Here is a 19,686-nt window from a genome sequence, read left to right as displayed (position 1 = left end):
CTGACGTTTGAGTGCACACTGGGGCCAGGCGTCTGACACCACACTGGGGCCGGGAGTCTGAGACCACGCTGGGGCAATGGGTCTGAGACCATGCTGGGGCCAGGAGTCTGAGACCACACAGAGGCCAGGAGTCTGAGACCACACTGTGGCCAGGAGTCTGAGAACACGCTGGGGCCAGGATTTTGAGACCACGCTGGGGCCCTGAGTCAGAGACAACTCTGGGGCCAGGACTCTGAGACCACGCTGAGGCCGGGAGTCTGAGACCACGCTGAGGCCGGAAGTCTGAGACCACACTGGGGCCAGGATTCTGAGACCACGCTGGGGCCCGGAGTCTGAGACCACGCTGGGGCCAGGATTCTGAGACCACACTGGGGCCAGGAGTTTGAGACCACGCTGGGGCCAGGATTTTGAGACCACGCTGGGGCCTGGAGTCTGAGACCACGCTGGGGCCTGAAGTCTGAGACCACGCTGAGGCCGTGAGTCTGAGACCACGCTGGGGCCAGGAGTCTGAGGCCACGCTGAGGCCAGGAATCTGAGACCACGCTGGAGCCAGGAGTCTGAGACCATGCTGGGGCCAGGAGTCTGAGACCACACTGAGGCCAGGAGTCTGAGACCACACTGAGGCCAGGAGTCTGAGAACACGCTGAGGCCAGGAGTTTAAGACCACGCTGGGACCAGGAGTCTGAGGCCACACTGATGCTGGGAGTCTTAGACCACCCTGGGGCCAGGAGTCTGAGACCACGCTGGGACGAGGAGTCTGAGAACACGCTGGAGCCAGGGGCCGGTGACCACGCTGCGGCCAGGATTCTGAGACCACACTGGGGCTAGGATTCTGATACCACACTGAGGCCGGGAGTCTGAGACCACACTGAGGCCAGGAGTCTGAGCCCTCGCTGGGACCAGGAGCCTGAGACCATACTGGGGCCAGGAGTCTGAGAACACATTGGGGCTAGGACTCTGAGACCACATTGGGGCCAGGAGTCTGAGACCACGCTGGGGCCAGGAGTCTGAGAACACGCTGAGGCCAGGAGTTTAAGACCACACTGGGGCCAGGAGTCTGAGACCACGCTGAGGCCAGGAGTTTAAGACCACACTGGGGCCAGGAGTCTGAGACCACGCTGAAGCCAGGAGTCTGAGACCACACTGAGGCCAGGAGTCTGAAACCACACTGGGGCCTGACGTTTGAGTCCACACTGAGGCTGGGAGTCTGAGTCCACGCTGGGGCCTGGAATCTGAGACCACGCTGTGGCCAGGAGTTTAAGACCACGCTGGGGCCAGGAGGCTGAGACCACGCTGGGGCCAGGAGTCTGGGACCACACTGGGGCCTGACATTTGAGTGCACACTGGGGCCAGGCGTCTGAGACCATTCTGAGGCCGGGAGTCTGAGACCACGCTGGGGCTAGGATTTTGAGACCACGCTGGGGCCTGGAGTCAGAGACCACTCTAGGGCCAGGAGTCTGAGACCACGCTGAGGCCGGGAGTCTGAGACCACACTGGGGCCAGGAGTCTGAGACAACACTGTGGCCAGGAGTTTGAGACCACACTGGGGCCAGGATTTTGAGACCACGCTGGGGCCTGGAGTCTGAGACCACACTGGAGCCAGGAGTCTGAGACCACATGGGGCCAGGATTTTGAGACCACGCTGGGGCCTAGAGTCTGAGACCACGCTGAGGCCGTGAGTCTGAGACCACGCTGGGGCCAGGCGGCTGAGACCACGCTGGGGCCAGGAGTCTGGGACCACACTGGGGCCTGACGTTTGAGTGCACACTGGGGCCAGGCGTCTGAGACCATTCTGACGCCGGGAGTCTGAGACCACGCTGGGGCCAGGATTTTGAGGCCACGCTGGGGCCTGGAGTCTGAGACCACGCTGGGGCCCGGAGTCTGAGACCACGCTGGGGCCAGGACTCTGAGACCACACTGTGGCCAGGAGTTTGAGACCACACTGGGGCCAGGATTTTGAGACCACGCTGGGGCCTGGAGTCTGAGACCACACTGGAGCCAGGAGTCTGAGACCACATGGGGCCAGGATTTTGAGACCACGCTGGGGCCAGGAGTCTGAGACCATGCTGAGGCCGGGAGTCTGAGACCACACTGGGGCCAGGAGTCTGAGACCACGCTGGGGCCCGGAGTCTGAGACCACGCTGGGGCCAGGACTCTGAGACCACACTGTTGCCAGGAGTTTGAGACAACACTGAGGCCAGGAGTCTGAGACCACACTGGAGCCAGGAGTCTGAGACCACGCTGGAGCCAGGATTTTGAGACCATGCTGGGGCCAGGAGGCTGAGACCACGCTGGGGCCAGGAGTCTGGGACCACGCTGGGGCCAGGATTTTGAGTCCACGCTGGGGCCAGGAGTCTGAAGCCACACTGGGGCCTGACATTTGAGTGCACACTGGGGCCAGGCGTCTGAGACCACACTGGGGCCAGGAGTCTGAGACCACGCTGGGGCAATGGGTCTGAGACCATTCTGAGGCCGGGAGTCTTATGACCATGCTGGGGCCAGGATTTTGAGACCACGCTGGGGCCTGGAGTCAGAGACCACTCTGGGGCCAGGAGTCTGAGACCACGCTGAGGCCGGGTGTCTGAGACCACACTGGAGCCAGGAGTCTGAGACCACGCTGGAGCCAGGATTTTGAGACCATGCTGGGGCCTGGAGTCTTTGACCACGCTGAGGCCGTGAGTCTGAGACCACACTGGGGCCAGGCGTCTGAGACCACACTTTGGCCATGAGTCTGAGACCACGCTGGGGCAATGGGTCAGAGACCATTCTGAGGCTGGGAGTCTTATGACCATGCTGGGGCCAGGATTTTGAGACCACGCTGGGGCCTGGAGTCAGAGACCACTCTGGGGCCAGGAGTCTGAGACCACGCTGAGGCCAGGAGTCTGAGACCACGCTGGGGCCAGGACTCTGAGACAACACTGGGGCCAGGAGTTTGAGACCACGCTGGGGCCAGGAGTGTGAGACCATGCTGGGGCCAGGAGTCTGAGACCACACTGAGGCCAGGAGTCTGAGACCACACTGGAGCCAGGAGTCTGGGACCACGCTGGGGCCAGGATTTTTAGACCACGCTGAGGCCAGGAGTCTGAGACCACGCTGGGGCCAGGACTCTGAGACAACACTGGGGCCAGGAGTTTGAGACCACGCTGGGGCCAGGAGTGTGAGACCATGCTGGGGCCAGGAGTCTGAGACCACACTGAGGCCAGGAGTCTGAGACCACACTGGAGCCAGGAGTCTGGGACCACGCTGGGGCCAGGATTTTTAGACCACGCTGGGGCCTGGAGTCTGAGACCACGCTGAGGCCGGGAGTCTTAGACCACGCTGCAGCCAGGAGTCTGAGACCACACTGGGGCCGGGAGTCTGAGACCACACTGGGGCCAGGAGTCTGAGAGCACGCTGGGGCCAGGAGTCTGAGACCACACTGAGGCCAGGAGTCTGAGACCACGCTGGGACCAGGAGTCTGACACCACACTGAGGCCAGGAGTCTGAGATCACGCTAGAGCCAGGAGTCTGAGACCATGCTGGGTCCAGGAGTGTGAGACCACACTGAGGCCAGGAGTCTGAGTCCACACTGAGGCCAGGAGTCTGAGAACTTGCTGAGGCCAGGAGTTTAAGACCACGCTGGGGCCTGGAGTCTGAGACCACGCTGGGACCAGGAGTCTCTTGGCCACACTGAGGCCGGGAGTCTTAGACCACCCTGGGGCCAGGAGTCTGAGACCACGCTGGGGCCTGGGGCCGGTGACCACGCTGGGGCCAGGATTCTGAGACCACACTGAGGCTGGGAGTCTGAGACCACACTGAGGCCGGGAGTCTGAGACCACACTGAGGCCGGGAGTCTGAGCCCTCGCTGGGACCATGAGCCTGAGACCATACTGGGGCCAGGAGTCTGAGAACACATTGGGGCTAGGACTCTGAGACCACATTGGGGCCAGGAGTCTGAGACCACGCTGGGGCCTGACGTTTGAGTCCACACTGAGGCTGGGAGTCTGAGTCCACGCTGGGGCCTGGAATCTGAGACCACGCTGGGACCAGGAGTCTGAGACCACGCTGGGACAAGGAGTCTGAAACCACACTGGGGCCTGACGTTTGAGTGCAAACTGGGGCCAGGCGTCTGAGACCATTCTGAGGCCGGGAGTCTGAGACCACACTGGGGCCAGGAGTCTGAGACCACGCTGGGGCCCGCAGTCTGAGACCACGCTGGGGCCAGGACTCTGAGACCACAGTGGGGCCAGGATTTTGAGACCACGCTGGGGCCTGGAGTCTGAGACCACGCTGAGGCCGTGAGTCTGAGACCACGCTGGGGCCAGGAGTCTGAGACCACGCTGGGGCCAGGACTCTGAGACCACAGTGGGGCCAGGATTTTGAGACCACGCTGAGGCCGGGAGTCTTAGACCACGCTGCAGCCAGGAGTCTGAGACCACAGTGGGGCCAGGAGTCTGAGACCACGCTGAGGCCAGGAGTCTGGTACCACGCTGGGGCCAGGATTTTGAGTCCACGCTGGGGCCAGGAGTCTGAAGCCACACTGGGGCCTGACATTTGAGTGCACACTGGGGCCAGGCGTCTGAGACCACGCTGAGGCCAGGAATCTGAGACCATGCTGGGGCCAAGAATCTGAGACCACACTGAGGCCAGGAGTCTGAGACCACACTGAGGCCAGGAGTCTGAGAACATGCTGAGGCCAGGAGTTTAAGGCCACGCTGGGGCCTGGAGTCTGAGACCACGCTGGGACCAGGAGTCTGAGACCACGCTGAGGCCGGGAGTCTTAGACCATGCTGCAGCCAGGAGTCTGAGACCACAGTGGGGCCAGGAGTCTGAGAGCATGCTGGGGCCAGGAGTCTGAGACCACACTGGGGCCAGGATTTTGAGACCACGCTGGGGCCAGGAGTTGAAACCACACTGGGGCCTGACGTTTGAGTGCACACTGGGGCCAGGCGTCTGACACCACACTGGGGCCGGGAGTCTGAGACCACGCTGGGGCAATGGGTCTGAGACCATGCTGGGGCCAGGAGTCTGAGACCACACAGAGGCCAGGAGTCTGAGACCACACTGTGGCCAGGAGTCTGAGAACACGCTGGGGCCAGGATTTTGAGACCACGCTGGGGCCCTGAGTCAGAGACAACTCTGGGGCCAGGACTCTGAGACCACGCTGAGGCCGGGAGTCTGAGACCACGCTGAGGCCGGAAGTCTGAGACCACACTGGGGCCAGGATTCTGAGACCACGCTGGGGCCCGGAGTCTGAGACCACGCTGGGGCCAGGATTCTGAGACCACACTGGGGCCAGGAGTTTGAGACCACGCTGGGGCCAGGATTTTGAGACCACGCTGGGGCCTGGAGTCTGAGACCACGCTGGGGCCTGAAGTCTGAGACCACGCTGAGGCCGTGAGTCTGAGACCACGCTGGGGCCAGGAGTCTGAGGCCACGCTGAGGCCAGGAATCTGAGACCACGCTGGAGCCAGGAGTCTGAGACCATGCTGGGGCCAGGAGTCTGAGACCACACTGAGGCCAGGAGTCTGAGACCACACTGAGGCCAGGAGTCTGAGAACACGCTGAGGCCAGGAGTTTAAGACCACGCTGGGACCAGGAGTCTGAGGCCACACTGATGCTGGGAGTCTTAGACCACCCTGGGGCCAGGAGTCTGAGACCACGCTGGGACGAGGAGTCTGAGAACACGCTGGAGCCAGGGGCCGGTGACCACGCTGCGGCCAGGATTCTGAGACCACACTGGGGCTAGGATTCTGATACCACACTGAGGCCGGGAGTCTGAGACCACACTGAGGCCAGGAGTCTGAGCCCTCGCTGGGACCAGGAGCCTGAGACCATACTGGGGCCAGGAGTCTGAGAACACATTGGGGCTAGGACTCTGAGACCACATTGGGGCCAGGAGTCTGAGACCACGCTGGGGCCAGGAGTCTGAGAACACGCTGAGGCCAGGAGTTTAAGACCACACTGGGGCCAGGAGTCTGAGACCACGCTGAGGCCAGGAGTTTAAGACCACACTGGGGCCAGGAGTCTGAGACCACGCTGAAGCCAGGAGTCTGAGACCACACTGAGGCCAGGAGTCTGAAACCACACTGGGGCCTGACGTTTGAGTCCACACTGAGGCTGGGAGTCTGAGTCCACGCTGGGGCCTGGAATCTGAGACCACGCTGTGGCCAGGAGTTTAAGACCACGCTGGGGCCAGGAGGCTGAGACCACGCTGGGGCCAGGAGTCTGGGACCACACTGGGGCCTGACATTTGAGTGCACACTGGGGCCAGGCGTCTGAGACCATTCTGAGGCCGGGAGTCTGAGACCACGCTGGGGCTAGGATTTTGAGACCACGCTGGGGCCTGGAGTCAGAGACCACTCTAGGGCCAGGAGTCTGAGACCACGCTGAGGCCGGGAGTCTGAGACCACACTGGGGCCAGGAGTCTGAGACAACACTGTGGCCAGGAGTTTGAGACCACACTGGGGCCAGGATTTTGAGACCACGCTGGGGCCTGGAGTCTGAGACCACACTGGAGCCAGGAGTCTGAGACCACATGGGGCCAGGATTTTGAGACCACGCTGGGGCCTGGAGTCTGAGACCACGCTGAGGCCGTGAGTCTGAGACCACGCTGGGGCCAGGCGGCTGAGACCACGCTGGGGCCAGGAGTCTGGGACCACACTGGGGCCTGACGTTTGAGTGCACACTGGGGCCAGGCGTCTGAGACCATTCTGACGCCGGGAGTCTGAGACCACGCTGGGGCCAGGATTTTGAGGCCACGCTGGGGCCTGGAGTCTGAGACCACGCTGGGGCCCGGAGTCTGAGACCACGCTGGGGCCAGGACTCTGAGACCACACTGTGGCCAGGAGTTTGAGACCACACTGGGGCCAGGATTTTGAGACCACGCTGGGGCCTGGAGTCTGAGACCACACTGGAGCCAGGAGTCTGAGACCACATGGGGCCAGGATTTTGAGACCACGCTGGGGCCAGGAGTCTGAGACCATGCTGAGGCCGGGAGTCTGAGACCACACTGGGGCCAGGAGTCTGAGACCACGCTGGGGCCCGGAGTCTGAGACCACGCTGGGGCCAGGACTCTGAGACCACACTGTTGCCAGGAGTTTGAGACAACACTGAGGCCAGGAGTCTGAGACCACACTGGAGCCAGGAGTCTGAGACCACGCTGGAGCCAGGATTTTGAGACCATGCTGGGGCCAGGAGGCTGAGACCACGCTGGGGCCAGGAGTCTGGGACCACGCTGGGGCCAGGATTTTGAGTCCACGCTGGGGCCAGGAGTCTGAAGCCACACTGGGGCCTGACATTTGAGTGCACACTGGGGCCAGGCGTCTGAGACCACACTGGGGCCAGGAGTCTGAGACCACGCTGGGGCAATGGGTCTGAGACCATTCTGAGGCCGGGAGTCTTATGACCATGCTGGGGCCAGGATTTTGAGACCACGCTGGGGCCTGGAGTCAGAGACCACTCTGGGGCCAGGAGTCTGAGACCACGCTGAGGCCGGGTGTCTGAGACCACACTGGAGCCAGGAGTCTGAGACCACGCTGGAGCCAGGATTTTGAGACCATGCTGGGGCCTGGAGTCTTTGACCACGCTGAGGCCGTGAGTCTGAGACCACACTGGGGCCAGGCGTCTGAGACCACACTTTGGCCATGAGTCTGAGACCACGCTGGGGCAATGGGTCAGAGACCATTCTGAGGCTGGGAGTCTTATGACCATGCTGGGGCCAGGATTTTGAGACCACGCTGGGGCCTGGAGTCAGAGACCACTCTGGGGCCAGGAGTCTGAGACCACGCTGAGGCCAGGAGTCTGAGACCACGCTGGGGCCAGGACTCTGAGACAACACTGGGGCCAGGAGTTTGAGACCACGCTGGGGCCAGGAGTGTGAGACCATGCTGGGGCCAGGAGTCTGAGACCACACTGAGGCCAGGAGTCTGAGACCACACTGGAGCCAGGAGTCTGGGACCACGCTGGGGCCAGGATTTTTAGACCACGCTGAGGCCAGGAGTCTGAGACCACGCTGGGGCCAGGACTCTGAGACAACACTGGGGCCAGGAGTTTGAGACCACGCTGGGGCCAGGAGTGTGAGACCATGCTGGGGCCAGGAGTCTGAGACCACACTGAGGCCAGGAGTCTGAGACCACACTGGAGCCAGGAGTCTGGGACCACGCTGGGGCCAGGATTTTTAGACCACGCTGGGGCCTGGAGTCTGAGACCACGCTGAGGCCGGGAGTCTTAGACCACGCTGCAGCCAGGAGTCTGAGACCACACTGGGGCCGGGAGTCTGAGACCACACTGGGGCCAGGAGTCTGAGAGCACGCTGGGGCCAGGAGTCTGAGACCACACTGAGGCCAGGAGTCTGAGACCACGCTGGGACCAGGAGTCTGACACCACACTGAGGCCAGGAGTCTGAGATCACGCTAGAGCCAGGAGTCTGAGACCATGCTGGGTCCAGGAGTGTGAGACCACACTGAGGCCAGGAGTCTGAGTCCACACTGAGGCCAGGAGTCTGAGAACTTGCTGAGGCCAGGAGTTTAAGACCACGCTGGGGCCTGGAGTCTGAGACCACGCTGGGACCAGGAGTCTCTTGGCCACACTGAGGCCGGGAGTCTTAGACCACCCTGGGGCCAGGAGTCTGAGACCACGCTGGGGCCTGGGGCCGGTGACCACGCTGGGGCCAGGATTCTGAGACCACACTGAGGCTGGGAGTCTGAGACCACACTGAGGCCGGGAGTCTGAGACCACACTGAGGCCGGGAGTCTGAGCCCTCGCTGGGACCATGAGCCTGAGACCATACTGGGGCCAGGAGTCTGAGAACACATTGGGGCTCGGACTCTGAGACCACATTGGGGCCAGGAGTCTGAGACCACGCTGGGGCCTGACGTTTGAGTCCACACTGAGGCTGGGAGTCTGAGTCCACGCTGGGGCCTGGAATCTGAGACCACGCTGGGACCAGGAGTCTGAGACCACGCTGGGACAAGGAGTCTGAAACCACACTGGGGCCTGACGTTTGAGTGCAAACTGGGGCCAGGCGTCTGAGACCATTCTGAGGCCGGGAGTCTGAGACCACACTGGGGCCAGGAGTCTGAGACCACGCTGGGGCCCGCAGTCTGAGACCACGCTGGGGCCAGGACTCTGAGACCACAGTGGGGCCAGGATTTTGAGACCACGCTGGGGCCTGGAGTCTGAGACCACGCTGAGGCCGTGAGTCTGAGACCACGCTGGGGCCAGGAGTCTGAGACCACGCTGGGGCCAGGACTCTGAGACCACAGTGGGGCCAGGATTTTGAGACCACGCTGAGGCCGGGAGTCTTAGACCACGCTGCAGCCAGGAGTCTGAGACCACAGTGGGGCCAGGAGTCTGAGAGCATGCTGGGGCCAGGAGTCTGAGACCACGCTGAGGCCAGGAGTCTGGGACCACGCTGGGGCCAGGATTTTGAGTCCACGCTGGGGCCAGGAGTCTGAAGCCACACTGGGGCCTGACATTTGAGTGCACACTGGGGCCAGGCGTCTGAGACCACGCTGAGGCCAGGAATCTGAGACCATGCTGGGGCCAAGAATCTGAGACCACACTGAGGCCAGGAGTCTGAGACCACACTGAGGCCAGGAGTCTGAGAACATGCTGAGGCCAGGAGTTTAAGGCCACGCTGGGGCCTGGAGTCTGAGACCACGCTGGGACCAGGAGTCTGAGACCACGCTGAGGCCGGGAGTCTTAGACCATGCTGCAGCCAGGAGTCTGAGACCACAGTGGGGCCAGGAGTCTGAGAGCATGCTGGGGCCAGGAGTCTGAGACCACACTGGGGCCAGGATTTTGAGACCACGCTGGGGCCAGGAGTTGAAACCACACTGGGGCCTGACGTTTGAGTGCACACTGGGGCCAGGCGTCTGACACCACACTGGGGCCGGGAGTCTGAGACCACGCTGGGGCAATGGGTCTGAGACCATGCTGGGGCCAGGAGTCTGAGACCACACAGAGGCCAGGAGTCTGAGACCACACTGTGGCCAGGAGTCTGAGAACACGCTGGGGCCAGGATTTTGAGACCACGCTGGGGCCCTGAGTCAGAGACAACTCTGGGGCCAGGACTCTGAGACCACGCTGAGGCCGGGAGTCTGAGACCACGCTGAGGCCGGAAGTCTGAGACCACACTGGGGCCAGGATTCTGAGACCACGCTGGGGCCCGGAGTCTGAGACCACGCTGGGGCCAGGATTCTGAGACCACACTGGGGCCAGGAGTTTGAGACCACGCTGGGGCCAGGATTTTGAGACCACGCTGGGGCCTGGAGTCTGAGACCACGCTGGGGCCTGAAGTCTGAGACCACGCTGAGGCCGTGAGTCTGAGACCACGCTGGGGCCAGGAGTCTGAGGCCACGCTGAGGCCAGGAATCTGAGACCACGCTGGAGCCAGGAGTCTGAGACCATGCTGGGGCCAGGAGTCTGAGACCACACTGAGGCCAGGAGTCTGAGACCACACTGAGGCCAGGAGTCTGAGAACACGCTGAGGCCAGGAGTTTAAGACCACGCTGGGACCAGGAGTCTGAGGCCACACTGATGCTGGGAGTCTTAGACCACCCTGGGGCCAGGAGTCTGAGACCACGCTGGGACGAGGAGTCTGAGAACACGCTGGAGCCAGGGGCCGGTGACCACGCTGCGGCCAGGATTCTGAGACCACACTGGGGCTAGGATTCTGATACCACACTGAGGCCGGGAGTCTGAGACCACACTGAGGCCAGGAGTCTGAGCCCTCGCTGGGACCAGGAGCCTGAGACCATACTGGGGCCAGGAGTCTGAGAACACATTGGGGCTAGGACTCTGAGACCACATTGGGGCCAGGAGTCTGAGACCACGCTGGGGCCAGGAGTCTGAGAACACGCTGAGGCCAGGAGTTTAAGACCACACTGGGGCCAGGAGTCTGAGACCACGCTGAGGCCAGGAGTTTAAGACCACACTGGGGCCAGGAGTCTGAGACCACGCTGAAGCCAGGAGTCTGAGACCACACTGAGGCCAGGAGTCTGAAACCACACTGGGGCCTGACGTTTGAGTCCACACTGAGGCTGGGAGTCTGAGTCCACGCTGGGGCCTGGAATCTGAGACCACGCTGTGGCCAGGAGTTTAAGACCACGCTGGGGCCAGGAGGCTGAGACCACTCTAGGGCCAGGAGTCTGAGACCACGCTGAGGCCGGGAGTCTGAGACCACACTGGGGCCAGGAGTCTGTGACAACACTGGAGCCAGGAGTCTGAGACCACATGGGGCCAGGATTTTGAGACCACGCTGGGGCCTGGAGTCTGAGACCACGCTGAGGCCGTGAGTCTGAGACCACGCTGGGGCCAGGCGGCTGAGACCACGCTGGGGCCAGGAGTCTGGGACCACACTGGGGCCTGACGTTTGAGTGCACACTGGGGCCAGGCGTCTGAGACCATTCTGACGCCGGGAGTCTGAGACCACGCTGGGGCCAGGATTTTGAGGCCACGCTGGGGCCTGGAGTCAGAGACCACTCTGGGGCCAGGAGTCTGAGACCATGCTGAGGCCGGGAGTCTGAGACCACACTGTGGCCAGGAGTCTGAGACCACGCTGGGGCCCGGAGTCTGAGACCACGCTGGGGCCAGGACTCTGAGACCACACTGTGGCCAGGAGTTTGAGACCACACTGGGGCCAGGATTTTGAGACCACGCTGGGGCCTGGAGTCTGAGACCACACTGGAGCCAGGAGTCTGAGACCACATGGGGCCAGGATTTTGAGACCACGCTGGGGCCAGGAGTCTGAGACCATGCTGAGGCCGGGAGTCTGAGACCACACTGGGGCCAGGAGTCTGAGACCACGCTGGGGCCCGGAGCCTGAGACCACGCTGGGGCCAGGACTCTGAGACCACACTGTTGCCAGGAGTTTGAGACAACACTGAGGCCAGGAGTCTGAGACCACACTGGAGCCAGGAGTCTGAGACCACGCTGGAGCCAGGATTTTGAGACCATGCTGGGGCCAGGAGGCTGAGACCACGCTGGGGCCAGGAGTCTGGGACCACGCTGGGGCCAGGATTTTGAGTCCACGCTGGGGCCAGGAGTCTGAAGCCACACTGGGGCCTGACATTTGAGTGCGCACTGGGGCCAGGCGTCTGAGACCACACTGGGGCCAGGAGTCTGAGACCACGCTGGGGCAATGGGTCTGAGACCATTCTGAGGCCGGGAGTCTTATGACCATGCTGGGGCCAGGATTTTGAGACCACGCTGGGGCCTGGAGTCAGAGACCACTCTGGGGCCAGGAGTCTGAGACCACGCTGAGGCCGGGTGTCTGAGACCACACTGGAGCCAGGAGTCTGAGACCACGCTGGAGCCAGGATTTTGAGACCATGCTGGGGCCTGGAGTCTTTGACCACGCTGAGGCCGTGAGTCTGAGACCACACTGGGGCCAGGCGTCTGAGACCACACTTTGGCCATGAGTCTGAGACCACGCTGGGGCAATGGGTCAGAGACCATTCTGAGGCTGGGAGTCTTATGACCATGCTGGGGCCAGGATTTTGAGACCACGCTGGGGCCTGGAGTCAGAGACCACTCTGGGGCCAGGAGTCTGAGACCACGCTGAGGCCAGGAGTCTGAGACCACGCTGGGGCCAGGACTCTGAGACAACACTGGGGCCAGGAGTTTGAGACCACGCTGGGGCCAGGAGTGTGAGACCATGCTGGGGCCAGGAGTCTGAGACCACACTGAGGCCAGGAGTCTGAGACCACACTGGAGCCAGGAGTCTGGGACCACGCTGGGGCCAGGATTTTTAGACCACGCTGAGGCCAGGAGTCTGAGACCACGCTGGGGCCAGGACTCTGAGACAACACTGGGGCCAGGAGTTTGAGACCACGCTGGGGCCAGGAGTGTGAGACCATGCTGGGGCCAGGAGTCTGAGACCACACTGAGGCCAGGAGTCTGAGACCACACTGGAGCCAGGAGTCTGGGACCACGCTGGGGCCAGGATTTTTAGACCACGCTGGGGCCTGGAGTCTGAGACCACGCTGAGGCCGGGAGTCTTAGACCACGCTGCAGCCAGGAGTCTGAGACCACACTGGGGCCGGGAGTCTGAGACCACACTGGGGCCAGGAGTCTGAGAGCACGCTGGGGCCAGGAGTCTGAGACCACACTGAGGCCAGGAGTCTGAGACCACGCTGGGACCAGGAGTCTGACACCACACTGAGGCCAGGAGTCTGAGATCACGCTAGAGCCAGGAGTCTGAGACCATGCTGGGTCCAGGAGTGTGAGACCACACTGAGGCCAGGAGTCTGAGTCCACACTGAGGCCAGGAGTCTGAGAACTTGCTGAGGCCAGGAGTTTAAGACCACGCTGGGGCCTGGAGTCTGAGACCACGCTGGGACCAGGAGTCTCTTGGCCACACTGAGGCCGGGAGTCTTAGACCACCCTGGGGCCAGGAGTCTGAGACCACGCTGGGGCCTGGGGCCGGTGACCACGCTGGGGCCAGGATTCTGAGACCACACTGAGGCTGGGAGTCTGAGACCACACTGAGGCCGGGAGTCTGAGACCACACTGAGGCCGGGAGTCTGAGCCCTCGCTGGGACCATGAGCCTGAGACCATACTGGGGCCAGGAGTCTGAGAACACATTGGGGCTAGGACTCTGAGACCACATTGGGGCCAGGAGTCTGAGACCACGCTGGGGCCTGACGTTTGAGTCCACACTGAGGCTGGGAGTCTGAGTCCACGCTGGGGCCTGGAATCTGAGACCACGCTGGGACCAGGAGTCTGAGACCACGCTGGGACAAGGAGTCTGAAACCACACTGGGGCCTGACGTTTGAGTGCAAACTGGGGCCAGGCGTCTGAGACCATTCTGAGGCCGGGAGTCTGAGACCACACTGGGGCCAGGAGTCTGAGACCACGCTGGGGCCCGCAGTCTGAGACCACGCTGGGGCCAGGACTCTGAGACCACAGTGGGGCCAGGATTTTGAGACCACGCTGGGGCCTGGAGTCTGAGACCACGCTGAGGCCGTGAGTCTGAGACCACGCTGGGGCCAGGAGTCTGAGACCACGCTGGGACCAGGAGTCTGACACCACACTGAGGCCAGGAGTCTGAGATCACGCTAGAGCCAGGAGTCTGAGACCATGCTGGGGCCTGGAGTCTGAGACCACGCTGGGGCCTGAAGTCTGAGACCACGCTGAGGCCGTGAGTCTGAGACCACGCTGGGGCCAGGAGTCTGAGGCCACGCTGAGGCCAGGAATCTGAGACCACGCTGGAGCCAGGAGTCTGAGACCATGCTGGGGCCAGGAGTCTGAGACCACACTGAGGCCAGGAGTCTGAGACCACACTGAGGCCAGGAGTCTGAGAACACGCTGAGGCCAGGAGTTTAAGACCACGCTGGGACCAGGAGTCTGAGGCCACACTGATGCTGGGAGTCTTAGACCACCCTGGGGCCAGGAGTCTGAGACCACGCTGGGACGAGGAGTCTGAGAACACGCTGGAGCCAGGGGCCGGTGACCACGCTGCGGCCAGGATTCTGAGACCACACTGGGGCTAGGATTCTGATACCACACTGAGGCCGGGAGTCTGAGACCACACTGAGGCCAGGAGTCTGAGCCCTCGCTGGGACCAGGAGCCTGAGACCATACTGGGGCCAGGAGTCTGAGAACACATTGGGGCTAGGACTCTGAGACCACATTGGGGCCAGGAGTCTGAGACCACGCTGGGGCCAGGAGTCTGAGAACACGCTGAGGCCAGGAGTTTAAGACCACACTGGGGCCAGGAGTCTGAGACCACGCTGAGGCCAGGAGTTTAAGACCACACTGGGGCCAGGAGTCTGAGACCACGCTGAAGCCAGGAGTCTGAGACCACACTGAGGCCAGGAGTCTGAAACCACACTGGGGCCTGACGTTTGAGTCCACACTGAGGCTGGGAGTCTGAGTCCACGCTGGGGCCTGGAATCTGAGACCACGCTGTGGCCAGGAGTTTAAGACCACGCTGGGGCCAGGAGGCTGAGACCACTCTAGGGCCAGGAGTCTGAGACCACGCTGAGGCCGGGAGTCTGAGACCACACTGGGGCCAGGAGTCTGTGACAACACTGGAGCCAGGAGTCTGAGACCACATGGGGCCAGGATTTTGAGACCACGCTGGGGCCTGGAGTCTGAGACCACGCTGAGGCCGTGAGTCTGAGACCACGCTGGGGCCAGGCGGCTGAGACCACGCTGGGGCCAGGAGTCTGGGACCACACTGGGGCCTGACGTTTGAGTGCACACTGGGGCCAGGCGTCTGAGACCATTCTGACGCCGGGAGTCTGAGACCACGCTGGGGCCAGGATTTTGAGGCCACGCTGGGGCCTGGAGTCAGAGACCACTCTGGGGCCAGGAGTCTGAGACCATGCTGAGGCCGGGAGTCTGAGACCACACTGTGGCCAGGAGTCTGAGACCACGCTGGGGCCCGGAGTCTGAGACCACGCTGGGGCCAGGACTCTGAGACCACACTGTGGCCAGGAGTTTGAGACCACACTGGGGCCAGGATTTTGAGACCACGCTGGGGCCTGGAGTCTGAGACCACACTGGAGCCAGGAGTCTGAGACCACATGGGGCCAGGATTTTGAGACCACGCTGGGGCCAGGAGTCTGAGACCATGCTGAGGCCGGGAGTCTGAGACCACACTGGGGCCAGGAGTCTGAGACCACGCTGGGGCCCGGAGCCTGAGACCACGCTGGGGCCAGGACTCTGAGACCACACTGTTGCCAGGAGTTTGAGACAACACTGAGGCCAGGAGTCTGAGACCACACTGGAGCCAGGAGTCTGAGACCACGCTGGAGCCAGGATTTTGAGACCATGCTGGGGCCAGGAGGCTGAGACCACGCTGGGGCCAGGAGTCTGGGACCACGCTGGGGCCAGGATTTTGAGTCCACGCTGGGGCCAGGAGTCTGAAGCCACACTGGGGCCTGACATTTGAGTGCGCACTGGGGCCAGGCGTCTGAGACCACACTGGGGCCAGGAGTCTGAGACCACGCTGGGGCAATGGGTCTGAGACCATTCTGAGGCCGGGAGTCTTATGACCATGCTGGGGCCAGGATTTTGAGACCACGCTGGGGCCTGGAGTCAGAGACCACTCTGGGGCCAGGAGTCTGAGACCACGCTGAGGCCGGGTGTCTGAGACCACACTGGAGCCAGGAGTCTGAGACCACGCTGGAGCCAGGATTTTGAGACCATGCTGGGGCCTGGAGTCTTTGACCACGCTGAGGCCGTGAGTCTGAGACCACACTGGGGCCAGGCGTCTGAGACCACACTTTGGCCATGAGTCTGAGACCACGCTGGGGCAATGGGTCAGAGACCATTCTGAGGCTGGGAGTCTTATGACCATGCTGGGGCCAGGATTTTGAGACCACGCTGGGGCCTGGAGTCAGAGACCACTCTGGGGCCAGGAGTCTGAGACCACGCTGAGGCCAGGAGTCTGAGACCACGCTGGGGCCAGGACTCTGAGACAACACTGGGGCCAGGAGTTTGAGACCACGCTGGGGCCAGGAGTGTGAGACCATGCTGGGGCCAGGAGTCTGAGACCACACTGAGGCCAGGAGTCTGAGACCACACTGGAGCCAGGAGTCTGGGACCACGCTGGGGCCAGGATTTTTAGACCACGCTGAGGCCAGGAGTCTGAGACCACGCTGGGGCCAGGACTCTGAGACAACACTGGGGCCAGGAGTTTGAGACCACGCTGGGGCCAGGAGTGTGAGACCATGCTGGGGCCAGGAGTCTGAGACCACACTGAGGCCAGGAGTCTGAGACCACACTGGAGCCAGGAGTCTGGGACCACGCTGGGGCCAGGATTTTTAGACCACGCTGGGGCCTGGAGTCTGAGACCACGCTGAGGCCGGGAGTCTTAGACCACGCTGCAGCCAGGAGTCTGAGACCACACTGGGGCCGGGAGTCTGAGACCACACTGGGGCCAGGAGTCTGAGAGCACGCTGGGGCCAGGAGTCTGAGACCACACTGAGGCCAGGAGTCTGAGACCACGCTGGGACCAGGAGTCTGACACCACACTGAGGCCAGGAGTCTGAGATCACGCTAGAGCCAGGAGTCTGAGACCATGCTGGGTCCAGGAGTGTGAGACCACACTGAGGCCAGGAGTCTGAGTCCACACTGAGGCCAGGAGTCTGAGAACTTGCTGAGGCCAGGAGTTTAAGACCACGCTGGGGCCTGGAGTCTGAGACCACGCTGGGACCAGGAGTCTCTTGGCCACACTGAGGCCGGGAGTCTTAGACCACCCTGGGGCCAGGAGTCTGAGACCACGCTGGGGCCTGGGGCCGGTGACCACGCTGGGGCCAGGATTCTGAGACCACACTGAGGCTGGGAGTCTGAGACCACACTGAGGCCGGGAGTCTGAGACCACACTGAGGCCGGGAGTCTGAGCCCTCGCTGGGACCATGAGCCTGAGACCATACTGGGGCCAGGAGTCTGAGAACACATTGGGGCTAGGACTCTGAGACCACATTGGGGCCAGGAGTCTGAGACCACGCTGGGGCCTGACGTTTGAGTCCACACTGAGGCTGGGAGTCTGAGTCCACGCTGGGGCCTGGAATCTGAGACCACGCTGGGACCAGGAGTCTGAGACCACGCTGGGACAAGGAGTCTGAAACCACACTGGGGCCTGACGTTTGAGTGCAAACTGGGGCCAGGCGTCTGAGACCATTCTGAGGCCGGGAGTCTGAGACCACACTGGGGCCAGGAGTCTAAGACCACGCTGGGGCCCGCAGTCTGAGACCACGCTGGGGCCAGGACTCTGAGACCACAGTGGGGCCAGGATTTTGAGACCACGCTGGGGCCTGGAGTCTGAGACCACGCTGAGGCCGTGAGTCTGAGACCACGCTGAGGCCGTGAGTCTGAGACCACGCTGGGGCCAGGAGTCTGAGACCACGCTGGGACCAGGAGTCTGACACCACACTGAGGCCAGGAGTCTGAGATCACGCTAGAGCCAGGAGTCTGAGACCATGCTGGGTCCAGGAGTGTGAGACCACACTGAGGCCAGGAGTCTGAGTCCACACTGAGGCCAGGAGTCTGAGAACTTGCTGAGGCCAGGAGTTTAAGACCACGCTGGGGCCTGGAGTCTGAGACCACGCTGGGACCAGGAGTCTCTTGGCCACACTGAGGCCGGGAGTCTTAGACCACCCTGGGGCCAGGAGTCTGAGACCACGCTGGGGCCGGGAGTCTGAGACCACACTGGGGCCTGACGTTTGAGTCCACACTGAGGCTGGGAGTTTGAGTCCACGCTGGGGCCTGGAATCTGAGACCATGCTGGGGCCAGGATTTTGAGACCACGCTGGGGCCAGGAGTCTGAAACCACACTGGGGCCTGACGTTTGAGTGCACACTGGGGACAGGAGTCTGAGACCACGCTGAGGCCGGGAGTCTGAGACCACGCTGGGGCGAGGAGTCTGAGACCACGCTGGGGCCAGGGGCCGGTGACCACGCTGTGGCCAGGATTTTGAGACCACGCTGGGGCCTGGAGTCAGAGACCACTCTGGGGCCAGGAGTCTGAGACCACGCTGAGGCCGGGAGTCTGAGACCACGCTGAGGCCGGGAGTCTGAGACCACACTGGGGCCAGGAGTCTGAGACCACGCTGGGGCCAGGACTCTGAGACTACACTGGGGCCAGGAGTTTGAGACCACACTGGGGCCAGGATTTTGAGACCACGCTGGGGCCTGGTGTCTGAGACCACACTGCGGCCAGGAGCCTGAGACAACACTGAGGCCAGGAGTCTGAGACCACACTGGAGCCAGGAGTCTGAGACCACATGGGGCCAGGATTTTGAGACCACACTGGGGCCTGGAGTCTGAGACCACGCTGAGGCCGTGAGTCTGAGACCACGCTGGGGCCAGGAGTCTGATGCCACGCTGAGGCCAGGAATCTGAGACCACGCTGGAGCCAGGAGTCTGAGACCATGCTGGGGCCAGGAGTCTGAGACCACACTGAGGCCAGGAGTCTGAGACCACACTGAGGCCTGGAGTCTGAGACCACGCTGGGACCAGGAGTCTGAGACCACGCTGGGACCATGAGTCTCTTGGCCACACTGAGGCTGGGAGTCTGAGACCACACTGAGGCTGGGAATCTGAGACCACACTGAGGCCGGGAGTCTGAGCCCTCGCTGGGACCAGGAGCCTGAGACCATACTGGGGCCAGGAGTCTGAGAACACATTGGGGCTCGGACTCTGAGACCATTTTGGGGCCAGGAGTCTGCGACTACGCTGGGGCCAGGAGTCTGAGTCCACGCTGGGGCCTGGAATCTGAGACCACGCTGTGGCCAGGAGTCTGAGACCACTCTGGGGCCAGGAGGCTGAGACCACGCCTGGGCCAGGAGTCTGGGACCACGCTGGGGCCAGGATTTTTTGACCACGCTGGGGCCAGGAGTCTGAAACCACACTGGGGCCTGACGTTTGAGTGCAAACTGGGGCCAGGCGTCTGAGACCATTCTGAGGCCGGGAATCTGAGACCACGCTGGGGCCAGGATTTTGAGACCACTCTGGGGCCAGGAGTCTGAGACCACGCTGAGGCCGGGAGTCTGAGAACACGCTGAGGCCGGGAGTCTGAGACCACACTGGGGCCAGGAGTCTGAGACCACGCTGGGGCCCGCAGTCTGAGACGACGCTGGGGCCAGGACTCTGAGACCACACTGGGGCCAGGAGTTTGAGACCACACTGGGGCCAGGATTTTGAGACCACGCTGGGGCCTGGAGTCTGAGACCACGCTGGGGCCAGGGGTC

The sequence above is a fragment of the Stegostoma tigrinum genome, chromosome 32, assembly GCF_030684315.1.
Source record: "Stegostoma tigrinum isolate sSteTig4 chromosome 32, sSteTig4.hap1, whole genome shotgun sequence".
In the NCBI taxonomy this organism is placed as follows: Eukaryota; Metazoa; Chordata; class Chondrichthyes; order Orectolobiformes; family Stegostomatidae; genus Stegostoma; species Stegostoma tigrinum.
This window is presented reverse-complemented; position numbering follows the sequence as displayed.